Source organism: Mustelus asterias, chromosome 3 (genome assembly GCF_964213995.1).
Source record: "Mustelus asterias chromosome 3, sMusAst1.hap1.1, whole genome shotgun sequence".
Taxonomy (NCBI): domain Eukaryota; kingdom Metazoa; phylum Chordata; class Chondrichthyes; order Carcharhiniformes; family Triakidae; genus Mustelus; species Mustelus asterias.
In genome coordinates this window covers 93,184,256-93,197,769 of record NC_135803.1, presented here as the reverse complement: position 1 = coordinate 93,197,769, position 13,514 = coordinate 93,184,256, and the positions used below count along the sequence as shown (strand labels likewise).

The 13,514-nt window shown below is 47.2% G+C and overlaps 1 pseudogene; it reads left to right on the top strand.

The window, feature by feature from the left end:
* Positions 1 to 11,200: 11,200 nt before the first annotated feature.
* Positions 11,201 to 11,402, top strand: LOC144492017 (U2 spliceosomal RNA; annotated as a pseudogene).
* The last annotated feature ends 2,112 nt before the right edge of the window (positions 11,403 to 13,514 follow it).

Genomic DNA, 13,514 nt, shown 5'->3' with positions numbered 1-13,514 from the left:
GAAGAGATCCCAGTCGTGAATCTCATTAAAAACCCAGGGGGGCGGGGCCTATTTGCTTCAGGGTTTGACAGTTCTGGAGCTCTGCACATGCGCAGTGGCCCCAAACTGTCAAACCCCCGCTTGCTGGCCAGCCCGGGACCCCCGCAGTGCTGCCCATCCAGCCCCCCTCACGGCCCAATCGCGGCCCCCACAACAATTCCCGGGCCAGCCCTGACCCTCCCCTGTCCGGAGCGCCCCGATACCCAGGCCCCACCCCCCAGCAGTGGCGATCCCCCCAACCCCTTCACCCTGGCAGAACACCTCCTGCTGACCCCCCTCCTGGGGTCAGGCCCCTGGCAGACCATCCCCCCCCCCAGCCCAACCCAATTGCTGCCCTCCCAGTCCGATCCCAATGCAGAGTGGCAGCGGGTCCCCCCCACCCCCACCAATTGCACCTAGGCCTTGCCCACAATAGGTCCCGCCCTCTTGGCACTACCTGATGCCCGATGGGTAGTGCCAAGGTGCCCCTTGGGCAGTGCCGGGGGCACAGGCTGACATTGTCAGTGTGCCCATGCCCAGGGGGCACCACACCCCCGCTACCTGACCCCCTTGGGGCCCCGATTGCCCCCCCTTCATTCCGGCAGGTCTCCCACTAGTTCCCCGAATGTGGGGAGCTAGTCTGAACCCTGCCAGAATGAAGTACTCCTGGCGGGGTGGGAAATTCAATCGGGACCTGAAAGGTCCTGATAATTAGCAAATCTACATATTTCAAATAGATTTTAAAAGATTTAAATTAATTACCTACCTTCCTGCCGGTTTCCAGCGTAGTCTGGCTGGCGGCTGCTCGCCGGCTCTGGGAGATGCGCATGCGTTCCCCGCCCATGCGCAAATCCCCATTCAAGGCCGCAGACACGTATCTCCCGGCCGGACCCGGCGGGCGCGGATGGGAGAATCGCGACCAATCTCTCCAGTCAGGGATATCACAAACCAAAACTCATGATGGCTATAAAAGTTCAGATAAACATCTGTCACTGGAATTTCAAACACAAGCCTGGATTTTCATTCCAGAGTCTGGACACTTCCCAGCTCCATGAACTCCTCCCAGGAAAACTAGGCTTGGAAGGTCAAATTTTCATTCTGGGGGTGGGGTGGTAACAGGCTAAATAGATCAATTCGGAAAATAGCAAATGTAACTCTTTTATTCAAGAAAGGAGGGGACAGAGAACAAGAAACTACAGGTCTATTAGCTTCACATCTGCCTGAGGGAAAATGCTAGAATCTATTATTAATTATTAAGGAGGTTTCAGTGGGGCATTTGTAAAATCTCAATGCAATCAAGTTAAGAAAACATAGTTTAATGCAGAACTCTGAGGTACAGAGGGATCTGGATGACCCAGTACATGAATCACAAGAAGTTAGTATGAAGGTACAGCACATGATTAGGAAGGCAAACGGAATGTTGGGGACTGGAATATAAAAGTAGAGATATTTTGCTCTAGTTGTATAGGGTATAGGTGAGACCACATCTGAAGTACTGTGCAGTTTTCGTCTCCTTATCTAAGAAAGGATATAAATGCATCAGAAGCAATTCAGAGAAGGCTCACTTGATTTACACCTGGGATGGGGGAGTGGAATATCTTATGAAGAAAGGTTAGACAGGCTGGGTATTTATCCACTGGACTTTAGAAGAATGAAAGGTGATCTTATTGAAATAAACAAGAACATGAGGGTACTTCACAAGTTGGATGTTGAAAGGATGTTTCTCCTTTTGGGAGAGACTAAACTAGGAGACAGAGGGGGCAATTTTCCCATTCTGACCCACTAATTATTTGGTGGGTCGGAATGAGAGACCCGCGCGTGCGCCAATTCATGGGATTCGCATGCGCGAATCACGGCATGCGCGTCTCCCACTGCTGGGAAGGAGGCGCGGTTGGGATCACACTGGAAACTGGCGGGAAGACCAGGTAAGTGATTTTAATCTATTTTTAATGTTATTTAAATGTGATTATCGGGCCCAGGACTGAATTCTCCGGGGCTGATAGCATCTCCCACCTTACCAGGAGTATTTCACTCCGGCAGGGTTTAGAGTAGCTACTCATTTTTGGGGAACTATCAGGAGACCCCGCTAGAGTGAAGGGGGGGACAATCCGGGCCCCCAAGGGGTTGGACTGTGGGGAGATGGTACCCCTGTGCTAGCCTGTGCCCCCGGCACTGCCCAAGGAGCAAAGTGCCCATGCCCAAGGGGCACGTTGGCATTTCCCACCGGTGGGGGAGGACGAATCATTACTGCTGGGAGGGGTTGCTGGAGATTGGGGTGCTCCTGGATGGGGGGGCGAGGGGGGGGGCGAGGGGGGGGGCAGGGGGGGTTGGGGCTGGCCCGGGAATGCTTGTGGGGGCCATGATTGGGCCACAATCGGGCCGTAGTGGGGCGGGGGGGGGGGGGGGGGGGCAGGTAGGGCGGTGGAGGGGCAGCACTGCGGGGGTCCTGGGCTGGCCAGAGATTGAGTTGGCCAGCAAACAGGAGGCTGACAGATAGGGGCCACTGCGCAGCTGTCAGCCTCTGTCTGGTGTGAATAGGCCCCGCCCCTGAGCTTTTAATTATATTCACGATTATGACCTCTGCATTGCACAGAGTGCAGGAGATTTGAATCTGAACTCCCACTGAAAAAACAATCATGAATTACACCATTTTTCCCGACAATTCAGCACTTCGAACTTTTTTGGGAGAATTGCCCTCACAGTTTATGAAAGTGTTCTCCCATTTAAGATGGAGATTCATTTTTTTGTTCTCCCAAAGGATCATGAATCTTTGGAACCCTCTTTCCCAGAGAATGGTGGAAGTCATTGAATATTTTAAGGCAGAGGTAGATAGATTCTTGACTAAGAAGAGAATCAAAGGTTTTCAAAGGTAAGTAGAGTTGGGGCCACAATAGATCTGCCATTATCTTATTTAATGGCAGAGCAGGTTCTAGGGGCTAAATAGCTTACTCCTGTTCCTAATTCATATGTGTCTATTGATGACATCACTAACACTCTTATTTAAAGAAAAACATTCAAAACAATAAAATTCCTTTAATCCCTCATGAAAACTACTTGGAGTTGTCAATCAAACTGCTCACTTAACAGTCACCCACTGTGATCATGCTATCAATGGGGACCAGGTGTGATCACCTGCTGGTGGGGACAGAAACCATTGATGTCCCTCCAGGAGGTGGTGCAGGGGGTGTGCCCCTTGGGCAGTGCCAGCCTGGCACTGCCAGCCTGGCAACCTGGTACTGCCTACTGGGCATCCTGGCACTGGCCATTGGGCACCCTGACATTGCCCACCCCGGCATTGCCCACTGGGCACCGGGCAGTGTCAATGGGGTGGGGCCAAAAGGGGCAGGGCCTACTGGGGACAGGGCCAATTGGTGGTGGTGGGGGACCCACTGCGCATTCTGCATTAGGGATCGGTGGGGTTGGGAGGGAAGGATGATCGGGGCTGGATTTGGGGAGGGGACGATTTGAGCTGGACATGGGAAGGGTGGGTTGGGTTGGCTATGTGGGTGGAGGTCAGGTTGGACATGGTGTGGGACTGTCACAGAGCTGGCAATCGGTGGGGGGGTCATGGAGGCCAGCGATTGGCAGGGGTCTGGGGATGCAGTTGGAAGGCCGGTGATCAGGAGGACGGTGGTTTGGGGCGAGGGGGGGGGCGGGGGAGCGGGGGGGGAGGAGTGTCAGTGCGCATGTACCGATCTCCCCACTGACAGATTATTGCATGCACAGTAGCCTGCTCAGTGTGCTGTTTTGATCTCTCCAGTGGGTTCAGTCTCTGCCCCCACACCGGTGTGAATCACATCAGAGGACCCGATTTTACCATCAAGTTGCGCTTGTTTTCAAGCACGAAAACTTGGTAAAGTTGGGTGTGAGACGAGTAGCGTGATCCGCACCCGCCGCCGCACCGGTTCCCCCTTTACCAAGGCCTGAAAATGGCTGTGATCGGGACCACGCCCGAAACGGTACGACGGCCATTTAAATGCATTTGCATGCATTTGAATTGACTTCATGGACTGCACACCCAACCTTACCGGCATTTCCCTCTTTACCACCGCGTTCGCCCATCCAGAATTGTCGCAAAACAGACATGCTCCACAAAAGTTTAATTCAGGCACTCCAGTTAGTGAGGAGGTAAGTGCCAAGCTTCTGATGGCTCTCTACTCGGTGGGGGGGTGGTGGGGAGAAGGTGGGTCCGGCGGCTCTCTGCTTGAAATCGGTGGGGGGCAGTAGGGGGGGAGAGGGGGGGTCCACTGCCACTCTGCCTGAGGTCAGTGGGGGGGAAGAGGGTGAGGGGCCCACGATCAGTCTGTGTGCGGAGGGTGTGGGGGGATAAGGGAGTCAATAATGTTGTGGGGATGGGGCAATGTCTGTGGGGGAAAAGGGGAGACATTATCCGGCCCGGGAGCGATGTGGCAGGGGAGCCGTATTCTATCATTTCTTTTTCTGTGCATGCAGTTGGAGGCGCCTATCGGAGCTGCAGGATTTCGGGCGTGTTAAGCCTCGTCCACAGGCATCTGCAACGCAATTCGGAATCGCTGATATTTCTGCAGGCAGAGTGCGTATGGGGGTGCCTGAGAACGGGAATAAAAGTCGGATCTGAAACAACTCCCAGTTTCAAGTTCACCCAGCACTTAGAATCAAAATGGTAAAATAGGGCCTAGGGACTCTGTGATGTACAGAGTCCTGGAGGTTCATTCCACTCAGCTCATCTAAAAAATGGGCAGGAGAAACTTCCGTATTCCCGCCCGTTGGGCACTTAGTTATTTTTGGGAGAACCGCCTCCGACACCTCTGGCAGTGCTGCGCTCCCTCAGTATTGAGTTGCATTGTCAGCCTATAGTTTTTGCGTACAGGTTTCTGATTGTAGTTTCATGTGTAATTAGTTCTAGTAGTTAACAAAGACTTACAATTAACCTACCGAAGACTACAAGACTTTTTAAGACACACTGATCTGTAGCCAACACTTATGTGAGACTTGAACCCAGAAACATGGCAATTCCTCGAAGTGCCTCCTGAGATTAACAATGTTTCTCTTCCTGTTCTGTCTAGTATTGGAACCTTTTGAAAGAATTGCCACCATACCAGAGAACAGTCCTGCAGGAACCAAGATCCATGAGTTCCAGGCAACTGTGTTCGAGGATACAATTGCGACAACGGCAGTCACTTCCATGCCAGAAACTGAATTCTTTGTATCCACTTTTAAAAGGACACTTCAGACAAAGGTTACTAATCAATATACAGTGGAGGTACGTTCATTGGTATCACCCCCTCACACGTTGATGCCTTGGGCGAATCTGAATTTTTCAGTTCGGGTGCTGATAAAATGGAGCCTTTGGGTTGCCAACTGAGCAGGGTTGCCCTGGAATCTCCCAGAATTAAATATTAATCTCCACGACTCTGCTATGAACTAGCTTCTTCATTCCTGATTTATTAATTAATTGAATTTAAATGGCCACAGCTTCCATGGTGGGATTCAAACACATGGCTGAGGAGCAGAAATATTAAAATAAGACCATAGGACATAAGAGCAGAATTAGGCCACTCGGCCCATCGAGTGTGCTCTGCCATTCAATCATGGCTGATTTTTGTTTTCTCATCCTCATTCTCCTGCCTTTTCCCCATAACCCCTGATCCCCTTCAAGAACCTATCTATCTCTGTCTTAAAGGCACTCAATGAACTGGCCTCCACAGCCTTCTGCGGCAAAGAGTTCCAATAAATTTTGTGTTTTATTGTATCTTCTTTGAACAATTTTAATTACTAGCTATTGATGTATTGGAGTTGGGAAAAAGGTTATTAGATTGACAATTAAGAATCATCCAATCCATTAACTATAAATTAATTCAAATTCCACTATCTGCTGTGGTGGGATTCAAACCTAGGTCCCCAGAACATTAACTGAGTTTCTGGATAAATAGTCTAACGATAATACCACTAGGCCCTTGTATATGACTGTTTAAGGCTGGTAGTACCAGAGAGCCAGGTCTAAGGCTAGGGTGTGTACAGTGGAATATGCAGTGGGCAGAATTGAGTTTCACTGGCAGATGCATCTCACACTGAGTCTGCTGATACATAAGTCCTCCCCCTTGTACGAAAGTTGAAAGCGTGATTTGGGAATATGTAATTTATTGTAAGATTAAAGACATCCAACAGGGACTTGAGGAGCTTCAATTGACATATGCCCTCGCATCTTTAAAATGAGGTTTGTTGCATAGGACTAGAGGCATGAAGATACAAATGATACTGTAAAAACATTTGCCACATCTGCAGCCTCTAGAGTGACAAAGGTAGGAGATGCATTGGAAACATCAACATTTGCATTTTTCCTCAGAATCACTCACCATCCTGACTTCGGAACAATATCATCACTCCTTCATTGTCAATGTATCAAAATCCTCGATCTCCCTTCCAAACAGCATTGTGGGTGTACCTACAGCATATGGACTGCAACGGTTCAAGAAGGTGTCTCTTCATCACCTTCTCAAATATAATTAGGGATGAGCAATAAAAGAAGGCTTTGCCAGCAACAGCCCCCCACCCCCACATGCCTTGAAATGAAGTTTAAAAAAACTCCTTGTGCTCTTGCTAAATTCCACGCTCTTATAAAGTGATGACATTAGCTTATTGAGTTTCAGTTATAAATAGTAGAAAGAGAAATTTGATGTAAACCAGTTCAATGCTCATAAAAAGTCATTTTCAGTAGTCCTTTATACTCTATAGTGGACTGGAAATCTCACGCTATTTGGTTTAGGTGTGCTCAGGAGTCAGAATTGGATCGTACTGTCTCTTGAGTTGATGTACATTAGACACAATTTCATATCATGGAGTAAGTACGAGTATAAAGGGAGTTTTAACAATTGTGATGTTTTGACTTCAGTTATTAAAACTAATTCTTGGGAAGCACTCATTACAAGCAAGACAGTGTTTATTGTCCATCCCGAGTTGCCCTTGAGAGAATGATGCTGGGTCTCCTTTTTAGCCATATGTTCCCAACCACTGACACTAAAATACTTCTCTTTTAGATATTTCTGAATAATGGGGTATCCTTGGATTATGAATGGACACCCATGTACCAGCTCACTATAATAATCAGTGGACTTCATACCCTCCCTCACTTTGACCATATCCTGCTCTTTGTACAAGATGTTCCAGATGAGCAGTGTGGTGTACAGTTCCAGACTCCAGGAGGTAGGTGATCCCTTCCTCATATTTGTCTTCCTGTGAGTTTAGTGCTCAGCAGGCCAAGGGATATTAATGCTGTGGGGTCGAGTGTATTTCTAGCCTCCCTGCACTTCCACCTGGTCTGGAATGGGGGGGGTGGGGGTGAGTTAATAGGTTGTGATGAACAAAGCATCGTAGCTGTGAGGGACAGCTCGGTGGATAGGATATTAGGATGTAGATAGGCTGGAAAATTGGGCGGGGATCCTGGATTCAGGATTCAATCCTGGACTGGGGAGCGGCGCGGGCTTGGAGGGCCGAAGGGCCTGTTCCTGTGCTGTATTGTTCTTTGTTCCAGTTCAGCTACTGCACAAGTTGGATTCACTGGCCCACTGATTTATTTCAATCATAGCTTTGGGACAATGCAGACTAGGGACTGGTTTCCGTCTAGGGAGTGGAGAAAAACATAAGAATACTAAGACTCTGAAGCTTTCAAATGTATTGCTACAGTCCAATTTTTACTCCACGTGACATCATCTTCTTGAATATTTTAACAGGAGCTACAGTTCATGTTGAAGAAACAGCAGCACCTCTTTCCCAAATTTACACCATTGTCTCAGCATCAAGTGCAGAGAATTTTACAGTAAGTATACTTTTTATAGCCGCTAAACTGAGCGTGGATCAGGTGGCTGTTCCTTAAATCCACACAGGAGTTTCAAGTTGGTTGGTCCCTGACGGTGTGAGATGTCTCACTGTTGATAGAGATTGCGTCCCAGTTGTTGTGGTTGAGACATTACACTGTTTCTAACTCTAGCAGACCAAAATGTTCAAAGGGCTTATTTGAGTGAACCATAGCATAGTGGTACTGTCGCTGGACCAGTAAATCAAAGCTCAGACTCATGCTCTGGAGCCATGTGTTTGAATCCCACCATGGAAGCTGTGGCCATTTAAATTCAATTAATTAATAAATCAGGAATGAAGAAGCTAGTTCAGTAATGGTTACTGTGAATTCATCTGATTCACTAATGTCTATTAGGAAGGGAAATCGGCCATTCTTATTCAGTTTGATTGGCATATGACTGCAGATCCATAACAATATAGTTGACTCTTTCTGTCTGTCTGAATGGCCAAGCAACCACTCAGTTGTACAGAAAAGCCAAATAAGCAGAAGACAGGGTGGATCACCTGGTTTCGACCTAGGCATCAGAAATGACAAAGAGCACACCCTTCCCAATCTATCCTATAAAGTCCTCCTCGCGAACATCAACTTGTGTCAAAATTGAGAGAACTGTCCCAGAAACTTGTCAAACAACAGCCTGACATAGTCATCATACTCATGGAATTATACTCTACAGACAATGTTCCAGGCTCCTCCATCACCATCCTGGGTATATCCTGTCCTATGGGCAGGACAGCCTCAGCAGAGGTGGTAGTACAATGATTGTCTTCAAAATTGGTTCCAAATCCCATGAGGCCTCATGGCATCAGGTCAAACATGGGCAAGGGAATCTCTCTCCCTCAGCTGATGAATAAAAATTCCTCCATGTTAAATACCATTTAGAGGAAGCACTGAAGTGGTAAGGGCGCAGACTGTATTCTGGGTGTGGGATCTTAATGGTGTCTCAGTAGTACCATTACTGTCCAGGCTGGTTGAGTTCTGAAGGGCATAGCAACCAGAATGAATCTGTGCCAGCTGGTGAGGAAACCAACAAGAGGGAAAAACCTACTTTCCGTCATCAGCATCATTCTATATGTTATGGATGCAGATGTCCATGACACTATTGTTAAGAGTGGAGATAAAGTCCTTTTTTCACACTGAGGATACCCCTTGTGTTTGGTGGCACTACCACTGTGCTAAAATGAGAGTGATTCAGAACAGATTGAGCAACTCAAGACTAGACAACCATGAGACACTGTGGGTCATCAGCAGCAGCAGCAGAATTGTACACAACCACAATCTGTAACCTCATAGCCTGGTATATTCCCCACTCTATCATTATCATCAAGCTGGGGGATCAACCCTGGTTCAATGAAGAGTCCAGGAGCAGCATCAGGCACACATAAAAATGCTGTGTGACAACAGGGTGAAGCTACAACACATGATGACAAACATGTTAAAGAGGGGAAACAGCATGCAATAGATAGAGCTAAGCTAAGGAATCCCATAACCAACAGATCAGATCTAAGCTGTACAGTCCTGCCACATCCAGCCATGAATGGTGGTAGACAATTAAACAACTCACTGGAGGCTCCACGAATATCCCCATCCTCAATGGCGGGAGAGCCTAACTAACAGAAAGCAAAGAGTGGGGGTAAATGGGTGTTTTTCTGGTTGGCGATCAGTGACTAATGGCGTGCCTCAGGGATCAGTGTTGGGACTGCAATTGTTTACGATTTACATAGATGATTTGGAGTTGGGGACCAAGTGTAGTGTGTCAAAATTCGCAGATGACACTAAGATGAGTGGCAGAGCAAAGTGTGCAGAGGATGCTGAAAGTCTGCAAAGGGATATAGATAGTCTAAGTGAGTGGGCGAGGGTCTGGCAGATGGAGTACAATGTTGGTAAATGTGAGGTCACCCATTTTGGTAGGAATAACAGCAAAATGGACTATTATTTAAAAGGTAAAAAATTGCAGCATGCTGCTGTGCAGAGGGATCTGGGAGTCCTTGTGCAGGAATCTCAAGGAGTTGGTTTGCAGATGCAGCAGGTAATTAAGAAGGCAAATGGAATTTTGTCCTTTATTGCTAGAGGGATGGAGTTTAAAAACAGGGAGGTTATGTTGCAGCTATATAAGGTGCTGGTGTGGTCACAGCTGGAGTACTGTGTACAGTTTTGGCCTCCTTACTTGAGAAAGGATATACTGGCACTGGAGGGGGTGCAGAGGAGATTCACTAGGTTGATTCCGGAGTTGAGAGTGTTGGCTTATGAGGAGAGACTGAGTAGACTGGGGCCGTAGTCATTGGAATTCAGAAGAATGAGGGGAGATCTTATAGAAACATATAAGATTATGAAGGGAATAGATAAGATAGAAGCAGGGAAGTTGTTTCCACTGGCGGATGAAACTAGAACTAGAGGGCTTAGCCTCAAAATAAGGGGAAGCAGATTTAGGACTGAGTTGAGGAGGAACTTCTTCACACAAAGGGTTATGAATCTGTGGAATTCCCTGCCCAGTGAAGCAGTTGAGGCTATCTCATTGAATGTTTTTAAGGCAAGGATAGATACATTTTTGTACGGTAAAGGAATTAAGGGTTATGGTGAGCGGGCGGGTAAGTGGAGTCCACAAAAAGATCAGCCATGATCTTATTGAATGGCGGAGCAGGCTCGAGGGGCCAGATAGCCTACTCCTGCTCCTAGTTCTTATGTTCTTATCAGTGCAAAATATAAGAAACATTTGCAAAAACTTCAGGCAGAAGTGCCAAGTGGGTGATGCAACTCTGCCTGTCCCTAATGTTCCCCAGCATCACATATGCAGTCTTCAGCAAATTTGATTCTCTCCATGTGATAGGAAGAAACAGCTGAAGACACTGCACACTGAAAAGTCTATGGCTTTGACAATATACCAGCAGTAGGAATAAAGATTTGTGCTTTGCATCCCTGGCCAAATTGTTCCAGTACGTCTGCAGTTCTGGTAATTGCTTGACAATGTGAAAAATTGCCCAGGTATGTCCTGTCCACAAAAAGCATGACAACTTGAATTCTACCAATTACTGCCCCATCAATTTGGTTCCAATCATCAGCAAAATGATAAAAGGTTCGTATTAGGGTTATTAGGGCTATTAACAGGCTGAGGGGCTCCAACATATAACCTGATAAGGATTCTGACTTCTCCAGATGCCCCTGACTTCAAAACTTTCAAGGAGCTTGTGGAATAAGTCAAGGGACATTATCACGCGATGCCCTTGATGATAATGCAGCAACATGAATTTAATTTGACAACAAGAGCCCCATTAGAATCAAAAGAGGCATTCGTGGCACATCTAAGATAAACGGCTGAACAATGCGAGTTTGGGTCTGCACTAGTAACATGTTATCGCTTCTCAGCCTTTTGGCTAAGATCAAGTGTAGCTATGCGGATGCTGCACTTGGTTGAGGTCATTAGGTTACATTGAAGCTTCATATGTTTCATATGAAGCAATTTTTTAAAGCGGTATCTCGGCCTTTTGGCTAAGATGCAAATGAGCTCAAGTCTTGGAGGAGGTATTGCTTTCCCTCCTCCAATCAGCTTGGCTCATGTAGATCAGGCCCAGGACAGGGTAATTTGGTCGCTTGCTTTGTCTTGCCAGCCTGGATCGGAAATGTCTCAACTTGTTGAGACTCTGAATTGGACTTGATTTGATTGAATTGGCAAAGTATTAAAAAAAAAATTTCCAGCGCACAATGTAAAGCTTACTACAGAATCTACCTAAGGTGGTTGTCGAAGTAGATAATAATATTATTACAGGAGCATCCAAAGAGGAGAATCTGGAAAATCTCGAAGAAGTTTTAAAGAAATTTAAGAAGACTGGAGTGAGGCTAAAAAGGGAGGAATGTATGTTCCAAGCTCACAAAGTAACATACTTAGGGTTCAAAGTGGACGCAAAAAGGATGCATCCTGTGAAGGAGAATTTTAAAGCAATTAAAGGAGGCACTGACTCCCAGAAATGTATCATAATTGAAATTTTTTTAGGAATGGTGAACTATTATCGAAGATTTATTCCTAATCTTTCTTCTGTATTGGTACCCCTACACAGACTACTCAAGAAGCACCAGAGATGGTATTGGAAAGAAAACCAGAAAGAAACCTTTGACCAGGTTAAACTGGCATTGCAATCATCCAGTCTCTGATTTTATTTTGTCATCTTCGGAGTGAAGAAGTTCCATCAGTACATTTATGGATAACATTTCATAGCAGCCACTGACCACAAACCTTGGGTCTATTTAAGGAGATGAGGCCATTCCTCCCATAGCTTCAGTGAGGGTTCAACTCTATCTCTATTGCTAGCAGCTTATGATTATCTTTCAACATAGGCCAGGCACACACATTCCAAACATGGACACTTTAAGCCGCCTTCCCCTACCCGAAAGCATACCACTTCTGCTGGTACCACAGGAAATTGTTCTCGATCCATTGCCCATGTCGGCACAACAGATCATGTTTTGAACCCAGAAAGACTCCATATTATCTCAAATTAAACATGTGGTCCTCCATGGCTGGCATTATGATGATGTGGAGATGCCGACGTTGGACTGGGGTGAACACAGTATGAGTTTTAACAACACCAGGTTAAAGTCCAACAGGTTTATTTGGTAGCAAATACCATTAGCTTTCGGAGCGCTGCTCCTTCGTCAGATGGAGTGGAAATGTGCTCTCAAACAGGGCATAGAGACACAAAATCAAGTTACAGAATACTGATTAGAATGCGAATCCCTACAGCCCGCCAGATCTTAAAGATACAGACAATGTGGGTGGAGGGAGCATTAAGCACAGGTTAAAGAGATGTGTATTGTCTCCAGACAGGACAGCCTGCAAGTCCAGGAGGCAAGCTGTGGGGGTTACTGATAGTGTGACATAAATCCAACATCCCGGTTTAGGCCGTCCTCATGTGTGCGGAACTTGGCTATCAGTTTCTGCTCAGCGACTCTGCGCTGCTAAGCGGGTGATCCCCGTCAATTGAACACGAGGCACGAAGCTTCGGTAACAGAAGGCTTTTATTGTCTAACAATGGAACTTAATAGAACGTTAACACACTATCCCAGACTGACGAGGTCCCGCCCGAGCAGGGGGTCTTATACCTCTCCCAGGAGGCGGAGCCCGACTGGGATGTGCCACAACAGTAACAACCACAGGTGTATCAATCCCACCCTAGCCCAACAACAACATTAGAACAATCCCACAGTGGGAACACCCGAGCCCAACAACAACATTAGAACAATCCCACAGTGGGAACCAACGATGGTTCACCACATTCACCCCTCCTTTGAGAACAAAGGCCGGCGGGGTACGAAAACAGACTAAAATGTCAACAGATTATAAGTTCAGATGGTCTGGAGGACCGCACTGTCGTTGTGACCTCCTCAATACCGGCGGTGACACCGGAGTAGGTGCTTGCGGTGGCGTTCTCCCCAAAACAGCGTCCAGCTGTTCTCCCACGGACTCACAGGCCGGTTGACCCTGATGAAGCGGTAGTGCAGGGGATCCCGGTACATTCTGCGATGGCGCCGATCTCCGGGGCTCAGGCAAGCTGTGCATTGGAGTAAAACTGTTAAGCACTGGTCCCGGTGCTGTCCGCGCCACGTCCGGGGGAGAAATAAGGGATAAGGGATTCGTCACTGGGGGTATGGGAGCGACAGGAGTTGCTACGTC